Raw genomic sequence first — 23,731 nt, forward strand, 5'->3', positions numbered from 1 at the left:
TGTTATGAGCAGAGAGACAACATCTGCCGGAAGTAAATTGCTTGTATGTGTACAGGTACTTGGCGATTAAAGTCTGATTCTGATTCTGATTCTGATATTTGTACAGTTTGTTGTCTTTTGCACGTTGGTTGAACACTCAAGTTGGTATGGTCTTTCATTGATTCCATTATGGTTATTATTCTATTATGGATTTGTAGTGAATGCCCACAAGAAAATGAATCTGGGGGTTGTATATGGGTGACATATATGTACTTTTGTAATAAATTTACTTTGAACTTTGAAAATTTACTTTTGAAAATTTCCTTTACTGAAGGGAAAAGCCACTAACCAGATACTATCTCCAGTCCTACCATTTTATATACTATTACATCTCTTGTGAGTCAAAGAAAAAGAAAGCAGTCCTTGCTTTTCCCTCATCTCAGGAACCATGCTCATAAATCTTATCTGGACCATTTCTAATGCCTTCCAATCCTTTTCGATACATTGATGTTAAAAAGGGTATTTGATGGAGGAGTCTGCAGGCCAATAAAGTAGTGAGGCTGGTGAGGTGGCAAGGTGATCACACAACTAGCCAACATGTGTATGATGGGCCAGCCGGCCTCCTCTTGTCTGACACAATTGTGTGTTTCTGTGAGCAGTAGTTGAAGTAACACAAAGGAAAATGTTGTCATAAAGTTTCATTACAATTGTAGGACTGAAACGTGAACTCAAGATTAGCAAGCACTGCACTGCAAACCAGGAGAGACAGAACATAGAACACAGAATCGGAAAAAGCCCTTCAGCCCACAATGTCTGTGCTGATTGTGATGCTAAACCAAACTAAACTAAACTGAACTAAACCTATCTGCCTGCACACAAATTCATTTTTTCCCATTCCTGAGCCTATTGAAAAGCCTCTTAAATACATTGTCATAAGTGCTTCCACCTCCAACACAAGTGGTGTAGAAATTTCTGTATAAAAACCCTGATCCTCACATTTCCTTTAAGATTTCCCCCTCTCACTAATTGCATGTCCTGTAGTATTTAACAGATCTGCACTGGGAAAAACATTCTGGCCATCTATCTATGTCTTTCATAATTTTATAAACTGCTATTTGGTCTTCTTTCAGCCTCTTGCTCCAGGAAAAACAGTCCAAGTTTGTCCAGCCTCTCCCTGCCGCAAATACTCTCTAATTCAGGCAGAATCCGGGTGAACTCCTCCTGCACCTTCTCCAAAGCCTCCGCATCTTCATTCCTGTAACTGGGGCAACCATGATCTTTATAATTTAGTGGCTATGTTGAATCAACTGTTGGACTGGACTTCATTTCGCCAAGCTCAATAAATGACCCAGATAAGAGATGTGAATAGCAAAGATCCTGCTCATTTCTATGAGAATATGTGGCTACATTCAGATTAATAAGGGCATCTGTCTGAGTTTTGGAACCAATCCTTAAAGTGGCTATGTGGTGGCAATTGTTATTAATGAATCTCTTAAACACAATGCGCTGCTTAGTTTAGGAAAATTCATAACCTTTCTTATGATTGTGGTGTGTCAAATAAATGGAATGTGCAAGCAAATGGAAAGTGTGACATTAAGCTTATCAAAGGTTTGTATTGAAGTTAAGGGAGAAAAGAAAAATTACTTCACTCACACCCTGGGCTTTCACAGCATAACTGGCAGTGTTATGATCCAAAACAATTGGCTAGCCCTTCTTGGTATACCACAAAATGAAGATTATGTCCCTCTAATGTACTTATTCCATCTATGTAGGTGATAAAATCCATATTTGACTGATATTTATAGTATCTGCATTATTTACCACATAGTTTACAGGAAGGAAAGAGTTTGATAAAGTAATTAAAACATGAGTTGATTTTAATGTTGTCTGCACGAGAATAAGTATACACAGGAGCAAGCAAAAATGTACTTGCAACAGCGTTACAGGCACATAGCATCACATAAGCAGCATTCACAAGAAAAGTATAAACTGAACTTACATTATGCACATTTTTTATGAGAAAAAAAATTTTAGAACAAAAAATGTCAGTTTCAGAGCAAAGTGGTTACAGCATTGTTAAACTCTTTCAGTGATTACAGATTTGTCAATTGGTTCAGGAATCAAACGACTGAAGGGAATGATCTATCTTTCACCTGGCTTCAGTCTTCAGGCTTCTGTATTCCTTCCCGATGGTGGATGCAAAATGTCATGGCCCAGATGGTGGGGACGGTTGATGCTGAATGTTGCCTTCTTGATGCAGCACCTCCTGTAGATACACCAGTGGTGGGAAGGGATGTTCATGTGATGTACTGGACAGAGTCTCCTACTCTTTGCAGCCATACCAGACCATGATGCAATCTGTCAGAATACTTTCAACAGTAGATCTGTAGAAAGGAGAGTGTTTAGTGACAAGCTAAACCTTCTGAATCTCCTAAGAAAGTAAAGACGTTAGCATGATTTCCTTATGATTTATTTATATCTGGATTACGAAAAATATAATAGGTGCGTGATACCTCGTACATATTTATATGCAACATTCTTGTCCTCTCTTAAATATCCATTCATTTAAAAAATTCTAGTTAAATTTACATTACTGTGTAGGTGAACGCCTGCACCCAAATTCAAAGTATAAATAAGCATCTTGTGAAAGTAATACATGTGGGCAATTGTGCAAAATGAATAGTGTTGCATTGGCAACCCCATATAGCCAAATGGATTATGTATTAATTCTGTCTTCTTCCACTTTCTTTTCCAGTGTGATTTAAGTTTCAGCCCAAAATATCAACTGTTTATTTCTCTCCATAGATGCTGCCTGACTTGTTGAGTTCCTCCAACATTTGTGTGTGTGTGTTTGTGTGTGTGTGTGTATGTAATTATGCAATTATGCATTATGTGTTGTTTATACAGATATTCAATCTAATGGAGCTATTGGCTGTGTAGGCTGGATCTATCTTTGTATGATCACATTAAAATAAAAAGTGGTTGGTTCTTCTTGAGTTTGTATTCTGTCTCACTGGAAACAGGGAATCAAAAATTTTCCAGCTCAAAATTTCTTGTCGCATAAGGTATCATGGAAGTTCAATGTCTTCATTAAGCTTTTTAAACCGTTGTGTATCTGCTTCTGATTTATGATTAATACAGATGTGAGTTGTCATGTTTTCTCCATTAATGTATGACTGACCGATTTGTAGAAAGAGTCTAGAACTCATTAATAGCACACAGGCTATATCCTGCAGTTACTTCCTCGCTTATTGGTTCCTCTCTGGTATCAGGTTGTGATTCAACTTTTCTTTGCAACTAGCCACAGGTTCTTTGCTTACTCATGCTGTAAGGAAGTAGGAATTAGTGGGCTTTATTCTCTTCACGATGTGTGCTTTTGGTCTTTGGCTCTCTTGTGGGGTTAAACCAACTAATATCTTCTGCGTTTTAAGCCTTAGCTCAGTCATTCAGTGGTGGGTCTAGCCCCACACCAGCAACTTGAACACATCATCCAGGCTGACTATCAGAATACACTAACACCAAAGTCCAAAGTGCAAAGCAGTAACAATAGAATCAGTGAAAAACTACACTCAAAACAAAGACTGTCAAACAACCAATGCGCAGAAACAACAAAAAAAAACTGAGAATTTGAGTTGTAGAGTCTGTGAAAGCGAGTCCATATGTTGTGGAATCAGTTCAAAGTTAAGGTGAGTGAAGTTATCTGCACTGGTTCAGAAGCCTGATGACTGAAGGGCAATAACTGTTCCTGAATTTGGTGGAGTGCGACGAGGGGTTCTCTTTCCTGATGCTAGCTGTGAAAAGAGAGCATGGCCTGGATGGCAGGGGCCCTTGATGTTATTTTGTAGCTTTGTAGATGTAGCTCCTTATAGATGTGTCAATGTTTGGAAGGGTTTTGCCTCTAATGGGCTGGGCTGTTTCCACCAGGGTGCTGTAAAAAGCTGCATGAAGAGCAGGGGAGTTATTTTGGTTTCTGAGTTAATATTGACTTCTCAATACAACATTAAACATAGATTCTCTTATAATTATTGTTTGTCAAATTGGATTCTACATTCCCTAGGCATCTCAGGTCAATGGAAGGAAGTATGAACTGGTATCAGTGCCTTCTTTCAACCAACACCTCTGGTACTGAGTCAGGAGTTACACTGATGCTGCCCAGTCAGTGCCAGACTTCTGAGCTTTGTCATGGGAAAGGATTCTGAGGTGGAAGAGGAAAAGATTCGAGGACCTGTTCCAGTTTCTGGGAAGAAATGCAACATCATTCCTGATTCTCGGGAATCTCTGGGCCATGATGACCTGAGTGGACGTGAAACATTTGGGATGAAGTTGAGAACATGCCTGAGAAGCACACAAAGGCCCTGAGTGAGTGACGAAAGGAGCAGACCTCCTCACGAGATACCCACCTGCCTACCACATCATTCACCACCTGCCCTCCCATCTGTGAAGGGCAATATGATACCCATACTGGCCTGTCACCAACCTCATAACCCTCAAATCTTAAGTGGAAGTCAGTTATTCTTGATCCCAAGGTGATGATTTAACAAGAAGAGTTGATGTCTTAGAACATAGAACAGCACAGCACAGTACAGGCCCTTAAGCCCATGATGTGTGCTGGCCTTTTAAAGTACTCCAAGACCAATCTAGCCATTCCCTCTCACACGGCCTTCCATTTGATTTTTACCTCAGCAAAATTTTGTTGGCTGCAAAACATTTGGGAATTTCCTAAACTAATGTAAGCTGCAATATAAATGTTATACACCAGAGAAACAAGTCCTTTGGACCAATTGGTTCATGCAGACAAAGGTAGCCCTATTTCCTTATATCCCTCTAAATTTTTCCTGTCTGTATATCTGCTCAAGTACTTACAAACATGTTAGACCACCTGGATAACAGCAATTCCTATGTCAGACTACTAGTTATTGATTATAGCTCAACATTCAACACCATCAAACCATACATTTCACTTTTTTATGTCTTTTATGTTTGTTTTTCATCTTGAATGCGATTCTGGAAACTGTAGGAGCCTGTGATTTGCAGTTTGGAGATCGTTAGGGTGATCCAGCGCTCTGCAGTCTCCGAGAGGATCCCGGGAGGCAGAGGCGGTGAACACAGCTGTGGGACAGGGCGCGAGCTGATGCTCACTCCATTTCACTGATTAAAACCTCTATTATTCACTAATTGAAGAAACAGCGAGGCAAATGCGCAAGGTGAGTGCCAGCTGTCTGCCTTTTGATCACTGGGGATTGCTCTGTAACTTGAGAGGGGAGATTCTGCCGCTATGCCCGGAGAATGTTAGCCAGGTTTTCTGCGTTTTGGACATGGACTTGGGACTATAGACTTTTTTTCCCAGTCTTATCATTTTTAATATTCTATGTTTTTCACCCGATCTTTCTCATTTTTTTGTGTGGGGAGGAGGGATTTGGGGATTGATGTTTGTGCTGCTGCTCTTTTCTTTCTTGGCTTCATGGCTATCTGGAGAAGAAGAATTTCAGAGTTGTATACTTTGGTAATAAATGAACCTTTGAACACTAACCTTTGACTTCAAAACCTGGATCTTTGTACCTCCCTCTCCTTTGCTTCATCACTGGGAGCCCTCTGTCCATGTAACACCTCCTCCTTGCTGATGATAACATGGGTGCACCTTAAGGATGTGTGCTTAGCCCACTGCTCTACTCTCTCTCTGCACCCATAACTGTGAGGTTAGGTGCAGTTCAAGCTTCATCTATAAATTCACCAATTATACAGCTGTTGTTGTCAGAATCTCAGTTGGTCTCGGGGAGGTGTACAGGAGCGAGATAGGTCAATTATTTGAGTGGCACCGTAGCAACACCATTGTACTCATTATCAGTAAGACCAAGGAAATGGTTGGGGACTTCAGGAAGGGGGAAGCAAGACGGACACATATCAGTCCTCATTGAAGGATCGGTCAGTGGAAAGGGTGAGCAGCTTGAAGTTCCCGGACGTCAACATCTGAAATAGTCTTCCCTGGGCCCATCGCAATGATGAAATCCAGATGATGGCATGTCCACAGCTGTATTTCATAAGGAGTTTGAGGGGATTTGTTATGTTTCTAAAGACTCTGGCAAATTTCTACAGATGTACCATGGGGGGCATTCTGAATGGTTGAATTACTGCCTGGTATGGGCACTCCAATGCACAGAATCGGAAAAAAACCTGCAGCGGCTTGAAGACAGAGCCAGTTTCATCGTGCAGACTAACCTCCTCACCACTGAGGGCACTGTCAAAAGGCAGTACCTCGAGATGGAAGAATCTGTCATTTAGAAACCTCAACTTCCAGGCACGTACTTTTTTCATTATTACCACTAGCGAGGAGGTAAAAGAGCCTGAAGACACCCAGTCAATGTTACAGGAACAGCTTCAGACCTCTGAATCATCCATGAACACCCATACACTACCTCACTATTTTGCTCCTTTCTGCACTTTTTTATTATTTAAATATTTCTTATTGTAACTTAAAGTAATTTTTTATGCATTGCACTGTACTGTTGTCCTAAAACAACAAATTTCATGACAGGTGTCAGTGATAATAAACCTGATTCTGATACTGAATCTGATTGTTAATGTACCTCTCTCAACCACTTCCTCTGGCAATTCATTCCATTTACTGACCACTCTGTGGGTGAAAAAAAAATCCTCAGATTCCTATTAAACCTCTCCCCACTCACCTTAATCCAATGTCCACTGCTGCTTGATACCCCAACCCTTGGAAATTTCTTCCCATTTTCTTTCTATATGTGATGCAAATAGGATCATTATTTCCCTTAACTTCTGTTAATCTAACCAGAGTCGAGCTGGAGTCGAGTCCTGGGGTTCTGGATTTTCATCCAGGGTCCTCATTTGTCGTCATTCGTGAGGCCCGGGGTTAATATCTGGCAAGGTGGCGCTAGGGACCGACATGACGTTCTTCAGATAGTTCACAAAACTACCTCTTCTCCTTTTTAAAAATATATTTCTATTAATCTCTGTGTGAATGGAGTCTGTAATTTACATTTTGATTATGTTTTTGGGGTGACTGAATGATCCGGCATTTTTGCTGTCTCTGAGGGAACTCAGCGTGGTTGAGAGCGAGGTTGGAAATGGAGTGTGTGAACCCATGATCGGCACTGATTCTTGACCAACTGTCTGATTAGAATGACAAGCAAGATTGAAATCAGAAAGATCGAGAGCTGAAGGCGAGCGGGTGTTCGGCACCATCTGCCTGCTTATTCCTCTCCCTCTCGGTCGCTGCTGCTGGAGGGAAGTGCAGGAGTCCTGGTTCTTGGGCAAGGTTTGATCGGTGCTGTTCCACTAGGGAAGTTGAAGCCCGATGTCTGCAAAACCGCAAGTCCTCTGAAGGCCGGAGACACTCTGTCCTGAGGTTGGAGGAAGGAACAAGCCTTGTTTTGCTGTTGTTGCTTTTTTGCTTGTAGAGTACTGTCTCATCACGTTCTGTGTTGTTCTGCCAAACATTGTGGGCATGTTATGCTGGCTGCAGAACTGTGGCACCATTTGGGGGCTGCCCCCAATACATCTTTAGGTTCACTAACTGTTAACTTCAATATGTTTCAACATATGTATATGTGATAAATGAAATGAATCTGAACCTGACGTCTATTGTACTGGCATTAAAAATAACAGGGAGATTCTGCCAGGAAGTATCTCTAGGTCTTTTTGCAATATTGGGCTAAAGCTGAGAGGAGATCACATTAATGTCAAGATACCTTGGTGAAGTTACAACTGCCTTGTCAGGGACAATATTAAAAGTAAATGGGGTTTGAATTCAACTTGAATTCAACTGCAAAAGCACTTTTATGGCAGATGTTGCTAAGGTAGTATTGGCAGGTTGAGGCTTTGAAATGCTGGTAGTGACTTTCTTAATTGTCTCTGTCTGTGCCAATAGATGATAAAATATACCGGCAGGCCCAACAGCCACAGTGCATTGGTATTGCGCCTTTTTTTATTAAGTTTGTTCATTCAGCACTAGTGTGTAGATTGCTTGAAGTTAAACTAGGGAGCAGGAGGAAAGAAATAACTCAAGACGCCTTTAACATTAAAATAACCAACTTTTTAGTGAAAAAAAGCGTAGGGGGTAAACAAGAGGTCAAAAGGAACTATTTAATGAGAAACATAGTAGTGGGCAGGATAAACGTGTAGTAACAAGTGTTTATGACTGCACTTCCAGCAGCAACCTCATAACATCCCTCTGGTCTCAGGAGGGTTATAAAAACGTAGCATCATTGAACAAACACAGGATATCAGAGTTTCAGCATTCTTCCTTACATTCGTGGCCCCCCTCAAAACATATATAAAACACAAGCACAAAAATCTGGGGGAAGAAAATGAATTTCACTTATTCAGCATGTGAAAGTGATGGAACCTTGCTCACCAGGTCTATGCAAGCAACAAAGAGACTGGCCTTAATTCTTTAACTGTTTAGGCTCAGTAGCACTCTCAAGCATTTGACCTTGATGTCTACATTGTCACCATATATGGGAGAAAATCCAAGTGGTATTCTGTGTGTTTTATTCAGCAGAGAGCATATGTAACTCTGTGAAATCTTTCCGATAGATTTACTCAGTTGTATATCTATGGCGCTCTGTTCAAATTACCGCTTGATGTGGCACTGCCCATGGTCAGTCTGGAATTCGAGGCAAAGCTCTCAGCTTCTGCACAAAGTTCAGCATAGTGCAGCCCTAAACTTTTAGTGGAACAGTTGTCTAAGTGGGTTCAAGCACGTGAACATAACTTCTGAAAAGTACCAGGAACAACTTACTATAATTTGACTTTAGGTTAGCAGTGATTCCAAAAAGATGGAATACTTTGACATGAATTGGATGCCATCTCAGCAGTGACAAAACTTTTGTGTGGAATAAATAAATGATACTAATGTCATAATAACGTGGACTGGTAATAATGCGAAGGGATGCACTGAGAGCTAAACATTCAATTTTGCCTAATTTTGTCAATTTAAGGGAAAGTGAAGCTCTTTGGAGCGTTTCAGTCAGTGGCCAAGTTTAAGTCAGCCACAAATCCTTGACATTACATTCTTTTATTTGCTCATTATTGTAGGTGCATCACCTGAAATATAATTTCACTGTCCTCTCTTCATCTCTCCATCCACTTACCTTAGAAATGTGACTCTGTGACATTTACAGGTTACCAACTTTCAACCATTTATTACACCTGACCGTCAGAGAAAATTCATTTTCCTACCTCATTTTGATAAGTCTGCCTTATCTCTCTGGTGTTAACTACACTGTTCTTTACAAAGATTCATCATTCTGCCTTTAACATAGTAAAATGTCTCAAGTCAATTCACAGGAGCATTATTAAACTAAAAGTTGCATCTTTCTATATTGAGAACAGGTCCAAAAGGTGCCTCTTGAAGGTAGAGTGAAAGGTGGAAGATTTTGGGAATACACTTCCTGGAAGATAAAGGAATGGTGGCTAAATGAAACAAGAGAAATCAGTGGTTCACAAAAGGTTAGAAATGAAAGAGTATACGACTTTAGAGGACTGTAGGACTCTTGGTAATAACATATACATGTGGTCATGTTTTTCTTTACCTATATAACATGCTCCATTGCATTGTTCTTAAAATATAGAAAAGTGTCAACTTTTATAATTCATAGAACATTCAAATCCAGAAATTATGTTTCAGATTCAATTCAAATCATTTTTTGGTAGATTGTAGTAAGCCCTACACATTTAAAATCACAAGGAAATCTGCAGATGCTGGAAATTCAAACAACACACACAAAATGCTGGTGGAACACAGCAGGTCAGGCAGCATCTATAAGGAGAAACACTGTCGACGTTTCAGGCCGAGACCCTTCGTCAGGACTTAAAATCAGGATTTAAAATCACAAGCCTTTTACTTACTGTGGTTATAAAATATTTAGTGATTTTCCCCCTGAGATATCCTTAAAAACATTTATCTCCTTTTCTGTCTCCTCTGTTGCTGAGACACTCAGCTGCAATTTTGCAACATACTCGTACCCGACTTCAACCTGATCTTCAGTGAGAGATATTAAAGATAACTTCCCACTGACTTTATTGACACTTAATTAAGAACGCTGGAAAACCTATTGACATTTCAAATATCAATTTTATTTTATTACCATTTATTTACAAGAAATAAGTGATGGAACATCACAATTAACTCATTGCTAAGAACAGATTAGTGATCAAAGTTGGTTTCTAAAATTTGAATTGCTCACTGATAATGCAAAGATAATCCTTCGATGCTAATAATATTAACAATTGTTTTTTGGGGGAACAGTGACAAATGAAAGAAAAATGTAATGCATTCTTTCTATTGATTGTTTCAAATGATTAAATTTGCTGCTGTTTGCATTAGGAAACTGCAATGAGTTCAACTCCAACTGACCCAAGACAGAATGTGGTATCTCATTCTGTGTACTGCTCTGACCAGGTGCTGGAAAGCATCAAACTATCAGGCCAGCACATGTGCTGTGATCTTCATTGAGCAGGAGGTGATCATCGGTTGAGTCTGATTCTAATTTCAATCACAGTGCTCAGATTGAAACCAGCCTGCCAAAGGTGGGAATGTTGACTCGGAAGTCACAATGAGTCCAGGCAATGGGGCACTGGCAATTTTAATAGGATACAGCTGCAAATTCAAAATTAATGCAAATTTTGCAGTTTTTGGTCCAGTCAAGGCTCATAAAAATTGCTAGAAAGCACATTAAAGATAAAACCGACTGGTGGAACGTAATCTCTGCTTTTTTAATTCCAATATGATTGTACATTGTCTTTGTGATAGATTGTAGTAAGTCCCACACTTTTAAAATCACTGATTGTATTCATAAAGTTCAGTGAAAAGCTTTGTCCCTGAGCTATTCATAAAAACATCTACCTCCTTTTCTGTCTCATCTGTTGCTGAGACCGTCAGTTGCAATTTTGCAACATACCGGTACCTGGCTATTCCAATGGCCACCCTGATCTTCCATTTTATATAATTCATAATCTTAAGCTCATCCAAAAACTTTGAATTGAGCTGTGCAGTCTTTCCTTAGTGTTCATCTGAGGGTCAGTCAGCGTCTATCCTGAGGGCCTTGAGGCCTCATCTGAAAGAAATCCCTTCCCACATAATCCTGTGAGTTTTCAGGCCAACCTGCCTTGACTTGAGATGGAAATCAATCCCAAAAAGTACAAAAAGTTTCCCATTGTTTACTCTAGTAATATCCCCACCGTCACGAACCTCTTCCAAAGGCAGTCTCTCAAGAAGGTTGCATCCACCATTAGGAACCCTCAACATCTGGACCTTGCCCCTTCTGAGGTTCAGGAGCCTAAAGATCAACACTCAGCGATTTAGGAACTGCCTCTTACCCTCACCATCACAGTCCATGAACATTACCTCACTATTTCTCTTCCACACTAGTTTTATTTATTCCCGTTGAAATTTATAGTATTTTTTATGCCTTGCACTGTACTGCTGCCATAAACAAAAAAAACCCACAAAGTATGTCAGTATTAATAAACCTGATTCTGGAAAAAAAACCCTTCATAATTTTATATACCTCAATCAAGTCCCGTCTTAATTAATTAATTAATGTCGGCCTGCTACTTAGGCCCTAAAAATGTCTGGTACTTGGAAGCATGACCCATCAGGCACGTCAGTTGATGTGTCACTGGCAATGAGATGGGTAACGTCAGGCCACTCAGCTTCAGAGTCACCTCTGATGCAAAGTGTAGTGAGCAGCCAGGGAAGCATCCGTTGTACTGATCTTTACTTTGAACAAATACTGGCCTTACTATTGCTATCCACGTCCGTAATTTATCTGTGAACGCAGATGTAAAAAGTATGGTGTCACTTTTGTGGGCATGCCATGCCGGTGCCGGGAGCAAGTCCAGTCATCCCATGAGCCTCAACTCCACTAAATCTACATGAACTACTCCTCTCCACAGTCTCTGTCCCTCCTTCATCCCCCCACACACACTGTCACTGTATGCCTCCACTCTGCACCTCATACCTACACTGACACAGTCACCAACCTACTCTGTTTTCATATGTCCTGCTGTTGCCTAGACTTTTGCCAAGAGTCACTTTGTCATTTACCATTTCTTGTCAGAGTCACCATATGTACAGCTAATCCTGCACCTAGTGTCACTTTATATACATTCAATCAGTCTATATAATCAGTCAATCAGTGCATATAAGCTAATCTTATGTTTCTACGGCCACACTCAAAAAGTCACTTGTACATTGTGCTTTATAGGACTGTTTTTAAATTTATATTTATTGCGCTTTCTAAACTTTTTTAAATGTTCTTTATGCTTGCTGTTTTTTCTGCAGCACTGGATCTGGAGTAAAAGACATTTCGTTCTCTTTTACTCATGTACTGAGGTGTGAGAATAAACAATCGGGAATCTTGATGGGAGACACATGGGGCCTGCCCCCTCCAGCACGTTCTCGACTGTGATAGTCGTCGATGCAAACGATGCATTTCACTGTATGTTTCAATGCTTTGATGGACATGTGACAAATAAAGCTAATCTCTAATCTGTTCGCCTGAGGGAATTGTCACAGGTATGTTGGCAGATACAAATACTAGCTCTGCTCAGTGTTAAATGTCAAATGTTTCTGGCATGTACTTGTAAGGCATTTATAGACACCCAGCATTCTCCCATTAAGCAACACTACCAACATTAGATTAACATCATTCACCTTATTTGTAAATTGCACGGTCTTATTGTATGCATATTGTATGTAATAAGCAGCTGATGGAGGAGTGCGGGGAAAGGGTTTCAGATTTCTGGATCATTCTGATTCAATACTTTGCTTCAGTATTCGCCAGGGAAAAAGACCTTGGCAATCGTGGGCATGGCTTACAGAGGACTGAAATGCTTGAGAGTATGGGCATTAAGAAAAAGGATATACTGGAGCTTTTGAAAGGTATTAAGTTAGATAAGTCACCAAGACCAGAAAAGATATACCCCACTCTACTGTGGAAAGTGAGGGAGGAGATTGTTCAGCCTCTGGTGATGATCTTTGCATCATCAATAGGGATGGGAGAAATACTGGGGGATTGAAGTGTTGCAAATGTTGTTCCTTGTTCAAGAAAGGGAGTAGAGATAACACAGGAAATTATAGACCAGTGAGTCTTACTTCAGTGGTGGGCATGTTGTTGGAGAAGATCCTGAGAGGCAGAATTTATGAACATTTAGAGAGACATAATCTGATTAGGGAGAGTCAGCATGGCTTTGTCAAGGACAGGTTGTGCCTTATGAGCCTGATTGAATCCTTTGAGGATGTAACAAGACATATTGATGAAAGTAGAGCATTGGATGTAGAGTATATAGATTTCAGTAAAGAATTTGATAAGGTTCCCCATATGGGACTCATTCAGAAAGTAATGAGGCATGGGATCCAAGGAGACCTTGCTTTGTGGATCCAGAATTGGTTTGCCCACAGAAGGCAAAGGATGGTTGTGGATGTTTTGTATTCTGCATGGATGTTGATGACCTGTTGTGTTTCACAGAGATCTGTTCTGGGATCTTTCATCTTTGTGATTTTTATAAATCATGGAATTGAATTTAGGAGCCACGAGGTAATGTTGCAGCTATATAGGACCCTGGTCAGACCCCACTTGGAGTACTGTGCTCAGTTCTGGTCGCCTCACTACAGGAAGGATGTGGAAGCCATGGAAAGGGTGCAGAGGAGATTTACAAGGATGTTGCCTGGATTGGGGAGTATGCCTTATGAGAAAAGGTTGAGTGAACTCGGTCTTCTCTCCTTCGAGTGACGGAGGATGAGGGGTGACCTGATAGAGGTGTACAAGATAATGAGAGGCATTGATCGTGTGGATAGTCAGAGGCTTTTTCTCAGGGCTGAAATAGCTGTCACGAGAGGGCATAGTTTTAAGGTGCTTGGGTGTAGGTACAAAGGAGATGTCAGGGGTAAGTTTTTTTTATGGAAAGAGTGGTGAGTGCGTGGAATAGGCTGCCAGCAATGGTGATGGAGGAGGATATGATAGGGTTTTTTAAGAGACTTTTGGATAGGTACATGGAGCTTAGAAAAATAGAGGGCTAAGGGTAATCCTAGTAATTTCTAAGATAGGGACATGTTTGGCACAACTTTGTGGGCCAAAGGGCCTGTATTGTGCTGTAGGTTTTCTATGTTTCTATGACCTGGATGAAGTAAAAAGGTGCTGATGACACAAAAGTTGGGGGTATTGTGGGTAGTCTGGAGGGTTGTCAGAGGTTGCAACGTGACATCGATAGGATGCAAAACTGGGCTGAGAAGTGACAAATGGAGTTTAACCCAGATAAGTGTGAAGTGATTCATTTTGGTAGGTCAAATTTGAAGACAGAATATAATATTAATGGTAAGACTCTTGGCAGTGTGGTGGATCAATGAGAGGTTTGGGATCACTGTCCATAGGATACTCGAAGCTGCTGCACAGGTTGACAGTGTTGTTAAGAAGTCGTATGGTGTGTCGGCATTCATCTACCATGGGATTGAGTTCAAGAGCTGTGAGGTAATGTCAGCTATATAAGACCTTAGTCAGACCCCACGGGGTACTGTGTTCATTTTTAGTCACCTCACTACAGGAAGGATGTGGATACTATAGAGGGAGTGCAGAGGAAACTTACAAGGATGTTGCCTGGATTGGAGAGCATGCCTTATGAGAATAGATTGAGTGAACTTGCCCTTTTCTCCTTGGAGAGATGGAGGATGAGAGGTGACCTGATAGAGGTGTATAAGATGATGAGGTGTATTGATCGTGTGGATAGCCAGAGGCTTATCCGCAGGATTGGAATGGCTAACATGAGGGGGAGTAGTTTTAAGGTGCTTGGATATAGGTACTGAGGGGATGTCAGGGTTAAGTTTTCCACATAGAGAGTGGTGGGTGCGTGGAATGCACTGCCAGTGAAAGCAATCGAGGCGGATGCAATGAAGTCTTTTAAGTGACTCTTAGATAGGTAGATAGAGCTTAGAATAATAGAGGACTATGCTATAGTTAAATTCTAGGCAGCTTCGAGAGTAGGTTACATGGTCAGCACAATATTGTTGGCCCAAGCAGCTGTAATGTGTTGTAGATTTCTATGTATCTATGCTCCTATTCTGATCTCTTGAGAGGAAGGTATGACCAGTACAAAAAGAATGGGTTACACCCAAACCCAAGTGGGGCCAATATCCTTGCAGCCAGGTTTGCTAGAAGCCTTGAGGAGGGTTTAAAATACAAAGTAATTTGGCAGGAGTTGAAGAAACAGTCATAAGGCTGAGGATGGGTCAGTTGGTATATAAGTTGGCATTGTGTAGTGAGGCTGTCAGAAAGGAAAGGATAGGGCAAAATTGCAGTCAGTGGGATAAGCTGAAGTGTAACGTGGGCAAATTGGAAAAGTCTGATGAATGCAGGACTGAAGGCGTTATATCTGAATGCATGAAATATATGGAATAAGGTAGATGATTTCGTAACACAGTGAGAGATTGGCAGGTATGACGTTGTGGGCATCACTGAAACATGGCTGAAATAGGATCATAGTAGGCCGTTTAACTTCTTAGGATATATCTTGTATTGAAAGGACAAGCAAGTAGGCAAAGGGGCTGAGGTGGCTCTGCTGGTGAAAATAAATTCAACTCCTTAGAAAGAGATGACATAGGAACAGAAGATGTTGGATTCTTCTGGGTAGAGTTCTGAAACTGCAAGTGTAAAAGACCTTGACAGACTTATATACAGGCCCATGAACAGTAACCAGGATGTAGGATGTAAATTACAATGGGAGATAGAAAAGGCATGCAATAAGGGCAACATTATACTAATTATGAGGGATTTCAATAGCACGTAGATTGGAAAAATCAGTTTGGTGGTGGATTCCAAGGGACAGAATTTGTAGAATGCCTTTGAGTTGGCTCTTTTTGGTTGACCCCAGAAGGGAAAAGGCAATTCTGAATTGGGTGTTGTGTAATGAACCAGATTTGATTGGAGAGCTTAAGGTTATGGAATCCTCAGGAGACAGTAATCATAATATGATGGAATTCATCCTGCAGTTTGAGAGGGAGTAGATAAAGTCAGATGTATTACAGTTGAATAAAGGGAGTTACAGAGGCATGAGAGAGAAGCTGGCCAAAGTTGATTGGAAGGGGACACTAGCAGGGATGATGGCAAAATAGTAATGGTTGGAGTTTCTGGGGGGCAACTGGAATGTGTAGGATAGATACATGCCAAAGATGAAGAGGTATTCCAAATGGAGGATGAGGCAACCAAGTCTGACAAGGCTTATCAAAGACAGCATAAAAGCAAAAAAGAAGGCATATATTATAGCAAAAATTAGTGGGAATTTAGAGGATTGGGAAGCTTTTAAAAACAACAGAAGGTAACAAAAAGTATAAGAAGAGAAAAGATGAAATCAGAAGTTAAGCTAGTCAATTATACAAAAGACAATACCAACGTTTTTTACAAATATATCAACAGTAAAAGAGAAGTGAGAGTGGATATCAGAATGCTGGCAATGACACTGGGTATATAGTAACAGGGGAAGAAAGAAATGGCAGAGGAATTTAATAAGTATTTTGCATCATTCTTTACTGTGGATGGCTGTAGCAGTATTCCAGAAATTCAGGATTTCAGGTGGCAGAAGTGAGTGTAGTTGCTGTAGAAGGTGCTTGAAAAGCCAAAAGGTCTGAAGGTAGATATCATCTGGACAAGATGGACTAATCCCCAGGGTTTTGAAAGAAGTAGCGTTAGAAATCGTTGAGGCATTAGCAATGATTTCTCAGGAATCACTAGAATCTGGAATGGTTCCAGAGGACTTGAAAATTGCAAATGTCACTCCACTCTTTAAGAAGGGAGGGAGGTAAAAGAAAGGAAATTATAGGCCAGCTTGTCTGGATTCTGTGCTTGGGAAGATGTTGGAGTCTGTTATTAAAACATAGAAATATAGAACGTAGAAAGCCTACATCACAATACAGGGCCATTGACCCACAAAGCCGAACATGTCCCTACCTTAGAAACTACTAGGCTTACCCATAGCCCTCTATTTTTCTAAGCTATATGTACCTATCCAAAAGTCTCTTAAAGGACCCTATCGTATCTGCCTCCATCACCATTGCCTGTAGACTATCCCAAGCACTCACCACTCTCTTCGTAAAAACTTACCCCTGACATCTCCTCTGTACCTACTCCCCAGCACCTTAAACCAGTGTCCTCTTGTGGCAACCATTTCAGTCCTGGGAAAAAGCCTCTAACTATCCACATGATCAATTCCTCTCATCATCTTTTCACCTCTATCAGGCCACCTCTCATCCTCTGTTGCTCCAAGGGGAAAAGGCCAAGTTCACTCAACCTATTCTCATAAGGCACACTCTGCAGTCCAGGCAACATCCTTGTAAATCTCCTCTGCACCCTTTCTATGCCTTCCACATCCTTCCTGTAGTGAGGCACCTAAAACCAAGTGGGGTCTGACTAGGGTCTCTATAGCTGCAACATTACCTCTCGGCTCCTAAATTCAATTCCACGATTGATGATGGCCAATACACTGTACGCCTTCTTAACCACAGAATCAACCTGCGCAGCTGCTTTGAGTGTCCTATGGACTCGGACCCCAAGATCCCTCTGATTCTCCACACTGCCAAGAGTCTTACCAGTAATACTATATTCTGCCATCATTTTTGACCTACCAAAATGAACCACTTCACACTTAAACACGAGGAAATCTGCAGATGCTGGAAATTCAAGCAACGCACACAAAATGATAATGGAATGCAGCAGGCTAGGCAGCATCTATAGGAAGAAGTACAGTTGACATTTTGGGCCGAGACCCTTCGTTAGGGTCCTGATGAAGGGTCTTGGCCTGAAATGGATCCACAAAGCAATGTCCCCTTGGATCCCATGCCTCCTTACTTTCTCAATAAGCCTTACATGGGGTACCTTATCAAATGCCTTGCTGAAATCCATATACACTACATCTATTGCTCTTCCTTCATCAATGTGTTTAGTCACATCCTCAAATTAAGGATGAGGTTTCAGTGTATCAGGAGGCACACGATAATGAAGGCCAAAGTCAGCATGGTTTCCTTAAGGGGAAATCTTGTCTGACAAATCTTTTGGAGTTCTTTGAGGAAATAACAGGTAGGATAGACAAAACAGAGTCAATGGATGTTGTTTACATGGATTTTTAGAAAACCTTTGACAGGGTAATGCTCATGACACTGATTAACAAGATAAGAGCCTGTGGAATTATATAGCAAGGATAAAAGAGTGGCTGACTGGCAGGAGGCAAAGAGTGGGAATAAAGGGGTTTTTCTGGTTGGCTGCCAATGACAGGTGGTTTTCCTCAGGAACTGCTTTACTTCTCCAGCAGTCCCAACACTGGTTGGAACTGCTTCTTTTCATGTTATCTGTCAATGATTAGGATGACAGATTTGATGACTTTGTGACCAAGTTTACAGAAGATACTAAAATAGGTGGAAGGGTAAGTAGTTTTGAGGAAGCAGGGATTCTGCAGAATGACTTAGACAGATTGGGGTAATGTTCTTTAGCTCATTAGACAACCCCAGTTAGTATTTGGGAAAATGAAGCATTGGGAAATCACCTGTAAAATAACCTTCCTTTTTTGAGATTATTTCTGATATCTGCTCACCTATCAGTTAATATGTCTCCTGAGGTCTTTAATGCACCTCAACAAAGAGATGGCAATCTCTTTGTTTCTAATCTCCACCCTTTGAGAATCTAATCTCTCCTTTGAGAATATACTTCCTAATGAAATTATGCAATCCTTGACCAACAGTGCAATCTCTCCCCACTGACCACCCCTTTGCTCTCCCAGCTACCTTGCTTAGAATTTCTATACCCTGGGATATTACATTTCTGCCCATCCTTCAATTATTTTTACAAATTTGGCAAAATAGTGCATTGGCTTAGTATTACCAAGCTACAGTGAAAAAGTTTGTTTTGCATGTCATCCACACTAACCATTTCATCACATCAGTCCTTTGAGGAAGTACAAGGAAAACGATAACAGAATGTGGAATGAAGTGTTATAGTTACAAATCAAGCAGGCAATAAAGTCGCAAGGATGGCAACGATATTCTCTGTTAAATAAAGTTTGCATTCATCTACTGCTTTAAAATTGAGGGAATTTATCTTTGAATATTCATTTACTCTCTTCTTATGACCACTGGACTTTCCAACTTGTTGTTTTCTTAATGTTTGTAGCCCTTCATCTGAACGTGAACTCCAAGCCCTCTTTCCCTTCCAACTCTGTTTAAACTTCTCTCGGCAGTGCTAGCAAACCTCCCAGTAAGATTGCTGGTTCCAATTTAGTTAAGGTACAACCTCCATGAGCCAGTACTCATCAGGGGAATAGAGATGAAGAGAATCATCACCTTTAAATTCCTTGGTCTTATCATTTCAGAGAATCTGTCCTGGGCCCAGCACGTAAGTGCAATTACAAAGCAGGCATGGCAGGACCCCTATATCTCAGAAGTTTGCAAAGATTTGGCATGACATCTAAAACTTCGACAAACTTCTATAGACATATAGTGGAGAGTATATTGATTGGTTGCATTATAGACTGGTATGTAAACACCAATGCCCTTGAATGAAAAATCCTGTGAAGTATAGTGGATTTGGCCCAGTCCATCACAGGTAAAGCCCTCCCCACCATTGAGCACATCTACATGGAGCAATGTCATAGGAAAATAGTATCCATTATCAAGGACCCTCACCACCCAGGCCATGCCCTCTTCTCACTGGGGCCATCAGGAAGAAGGTACAGGAGCCTCAGGATCCACACCAGCAGGTTCAGGAACAGTTAACTTTACTCAACTTCATCTGGTCCACCACTGAACTTTTCCTGACCTATAGAATAATTTTTGAGGACTTTCCATCTTATGTTATCGATATCTATACTTGAACTTTGCTCTCTCTCCCTTGGACATTGGTTGTCTGTCCATCCTGCTGGGTGTAGTCTGTTCACTGATTCTAATGTACTTTATGGATTTACTGTGTATGTCCACAAAGAAACAAATCTCAGGGTTGTAAATGTTCTCCGAACTTTGATGCTCAGCTGACTATATTGCCCATCACGTTTTCCAAATTTCAGATATAAAGACATAAAGATATAAGGATAAGCACAACGAAACATCGAGACATATAGTGGAATGTGTCATTCGTGTCAATGGCCAACGCTGTCTGAGGTTAGTGCTGAGGGCATCGTGCTTCCAGTGCAAACATAACATGCCCACAACTTACTAACTCTTATGAACCTGCATGTCTTTGGATGGTGGGATGAAACCCATGCACCCAGAGGAAACCCTTGCAGTCATAGGGAGAACATACGAGCTCCTTACAGACAGTGGTGGGAACTGAGCTCTGATTGTTGGCACTGTAAAGCATTGTGCTAACTGCTACACTACTGTGCTGCTGTGACTAGATCCACAGCTCCAGCTGCTCTAGGCAGACTGCCAGGTTGATAGACTTCTTGCAGGTGTAGAAATCAGGTGTGGGAAAAGTCCCTGATAGAAGGGGGAGCATACCACTGTTTTAGCTTTCTTAACTGTTATGACTAATCCTTTTGACTAAGAACTGCCTCAGTTTTATTACTGACAGATATTACTCACTGGAATTGATTATAAAGCAAAGCTTTTAATCCTTGATCTTTATGCCAAGTTTGGCCTTGATACTGGCTCAGACCTGATTTTGCTTTTGAGTTTAGTTATCTTTTTTTGATATTGGTATCCATTTTGAAGACAGAAACAATACCAAGGTAAACTCAAAGCTATTTAATTAAGGCAGGTGTCGATACGTCTTCCCAGCAATGACTCGATTGGGAAAAACTTCATACAAGTAATGACACACAAAATGCTGGACAAACTCAGCAGGTCAGGCAGCATTTATGAAAAAGAATAAAGAGTTGACAATTCGAGCTGAGGCCCTTCACCAGGACTGGGTTCTTTCAGTATTTTGTGTGTGTTTTTCTGTATTTATGACATTTGCAGAATCTCTTGTGTGCATGCAAACAATGGCAATCTCTGATCCAATCGAGGGTTCGCACTGAGCCAGATGTGCCAGTCATGGTAGCAATAATCTCAAGTCAGCCGAGCCTAGGAAGGGAATAATCCACCTGGGTTTTTTCTCCCAATCATCATTCACAAAACAATGATTACAAACTACATTAAAGACTATAAGGACGAGAATGGCCCATGGCCCATGATTTGTTCACTGGGATTACAAACACCTAGGCCACAGCTTATATGATGCTATGTGCCTGTGATACTGTGCAAGTAAGTTTTTCCATTGCTTCAATGTGCACATGTTTTAGTGTGTATAACAATAAATCAACTTTGACATGAATATGACTCTGGAATTCCTTCTCCTTGTTTAACGGTGTTGGTAAAGTTTACTTTTGTCCCATTACATGAGGACTTCTTAGATACTGCAGATGCTGGAATTGGGGCATATTGTGAGACGATCTGCAGAGAGAGATAGGCAGTTGATATTTTGCTTTAAGACCCTTCATCTGGACTCCATTTGAATCACTTAACCTGAAGCACTGCCTCTGTTTCCCTCTAAAGATGCTGCAAGACCTGCTGAATTCCTCCAACATCTCATATGTTTCACCTTTGTACTTCTTATTTAGTGTTGAAATATCAACACTAGTTAATTCTCACTAAATGTTGATACTTAGTGTTGAAAAGTTTGAAAAGTAGACCTCCCTAAAGAGTGGAGTTATCCAAAACTGTTACTCTTCAAGCTTGCCCCCCCGATATGTGGCAGGTTAAGTGGAGTGCTAAAGGTAAATAACAGGCTGTAGAAGAAGCTCCACGTTGGTACGATGGTGCTATGGTCAAGGATATCCCAGAGTGGCTGGGTTACCCCAATATCTTCACTGGAGGGCTGGAAGCGAAAATTGAAGAAACTGTTTTTAAAAAAAAAGTCACGGGGAAAAGAATTGCAGGAATTAGAAATGAGTTTTGTTTCCTCATCTGAAAACTCACTTAAAAAGGCAAAGACCTAGAACTGACAAATATAATTCTAGCAAAAGGAACCGCACAAGTTCCAGCAGCTTATTCAGAGAGCCAGAATATCGACCAGACGCAGATTTCATTGATTTCATGTCACTTGTGTGATTTAATCATACTCTTCCCTTTTTTCTTTGCTCTGTTTGCACAGTTCCTCTATTGTCTGGCATGGTGCTCCAGCTGAGGCTTTCGACATAACCAAACCTCTCCACGTCCACTTTGTTCTTGATAGGTGGGTAAATAGCAGGCTACAGGTACTGTGAGACATTCTGCCTTTATATGTACTTTACCAGGGTTTAGTTACGTATCTACGTGACTATTTCTTTGTGCCAGAGCCCTGAAGAATTCAAAACACTCCTTCTAGATTATTCATCCCTGAGTGTCAAATATTTAGTTGTCTGTAACAATGAACAAAAAAGAGACATTTTTAAAATTTCAGGATGCTGTACTATTGGGAAATATTAGAAAAAAAATCATATTTTGATTAAAGTACCCATTTCCATCCATCTACCATGGCTTCTGTACAATGCAAAAGAAGATAAAGCGTAAATGGCGAGTAGGAGCAATTTCTACCATGACTTTGAAGTTTGTGGGCTCTTACTGTGCATAAATTCATTGTCTCATTTGTCAGGTGACTGAAGTAATTCATTAGCCATGAAGTGTTTTAGAACGTCTGAAGGATGTACAAAGGTCTATAAAGATCAAATTCTTCTCTTAATAAGAACACCTAATTTTGAAGTTTATTTTCACTCCAATTTTAGTCACTTGTGGTTTCATGTCCAGTCACACTATACCTTTCCTGTGGTTGAAGACTTGAGGGCGAGCGAGGATGTGTGACGGCACAGTGTAAGAAATACTGAGTAATGAGGAATAAAGTCTTTTTATTTCGCGTACCTTGAAGTGCATTGTGGGAGTTTACAGACCGATGTAGATGCTACGCGAACAGTTCAGGATAGTGTAGTGAGTGCAAAGACTGATCAGTGGATGGACGAGATCAGATAGGATAGCACCGGGATCACTGATTGCCAGTGGGAGGAAGACAGCATGGAAAGCTCTCAATGGAATACAACAGAATAAGTGAAAAACTACACACAAACAATGACTGACAACCAATGTGCAAAAGCAGGCAAACCCTGCAAATATATAAAAAAAGTAAATAAACAAGTAACAAAATAAAACTGAGAACATGAGTTGTAGAGTCCTTGAAAGTGAGTTGTGGAATCAGTTCAGTGTTGAGGTGAGTTGAAGTTATTCACACTGGTTCGGGGTCCTGATGGCTGAGGAGTGATAACCACTCCTGAACCTGGTGATGTGGATCTTAAAGCTCCTTCACCTCCTTCCCAATGGCAGAAGTGAAAAGAGAACATGGCCTGCATGCTGGGGGTCCTTGATGATGGTCAATGCTTTCTTGTGGCAGTGCTCCTTATAGAGGTGTCCAGTGGTGGGGATGGCTAGCCTGCAGTGGACTAGGCTGTGTCCATCACAATTCCACCCAGTGGGCCTAAGTATTCTCTCAATATTTCAGCAACAGCTGAGACCTTTCTCTCTTCTGGAGAGAATCTCCTATATTCTCACGATGTAGGAGGCCACACACAGCTCTTCAAGACCATGCTGTCTCTCGGAGCATTCCCCTTAGTCCCAACCTCACAACTATTTCCTGATGACTATTCTCTGTCATGCACCCATCAATGTCTACACTACAGTCATGTTACAGAGTCTATTAAGCCATCCTGCATGTTTTTGAGATATGGAAGGAAATTGGAG

The 23,731-nt window shown here is 40.9% G+C and overlaps 1 long non-coding RNA gene across 2 annotated transcripts in view; it reads left to right on the forward strand.

Moving 5' to 3' along the window:
- Positions 1 to 1,990: 1,990 nt before the first annotated feature.
- LOC132395364 (uncharacterized) overlaps positions 1,991 to 23,731 on the forward strand; it is a 37,004-nt gene continuing 15,263 nt past the window's right edge. For both annotated transcript variants that reach the window (XR_009512585.1, XR_009512584.1), the window contains exons 1-6: positions 1,991 to 4,338; positions 4,997 to 5,183; positions 9,343 to 9,459; positions 12,296 to 12,529; positions 20,050 to 20,143; positions 22,119 to 22,199. This is a non-coding gene — a long non-coding RNA (uncharacterized LOC132395364). The remainder of the gene's footprint in view (positions 4,339 to 4,996; positions 5,184 to 9,342; positions 9,460 to 12,295; positions 12,530 to 20,049; positions 20,144 to 22,118; positions 22,200 to 23,731) is intronic.

This window comes from Hypanus sabinus, chromosome 6 (assembly GCF_030144855.1).
Source record: "Hypanus sabinus isolate sHypSab1 chromosome 6, sHypSab1.hap1, whole genome shotgun sequence".
NCBI classification, from domain to species: Eukaryota; Metazoa; Chordata; class Chondrichthyes; order Myliobatiformes; family Dasyatidae; genus Hypanus; species Hypanus sabinus.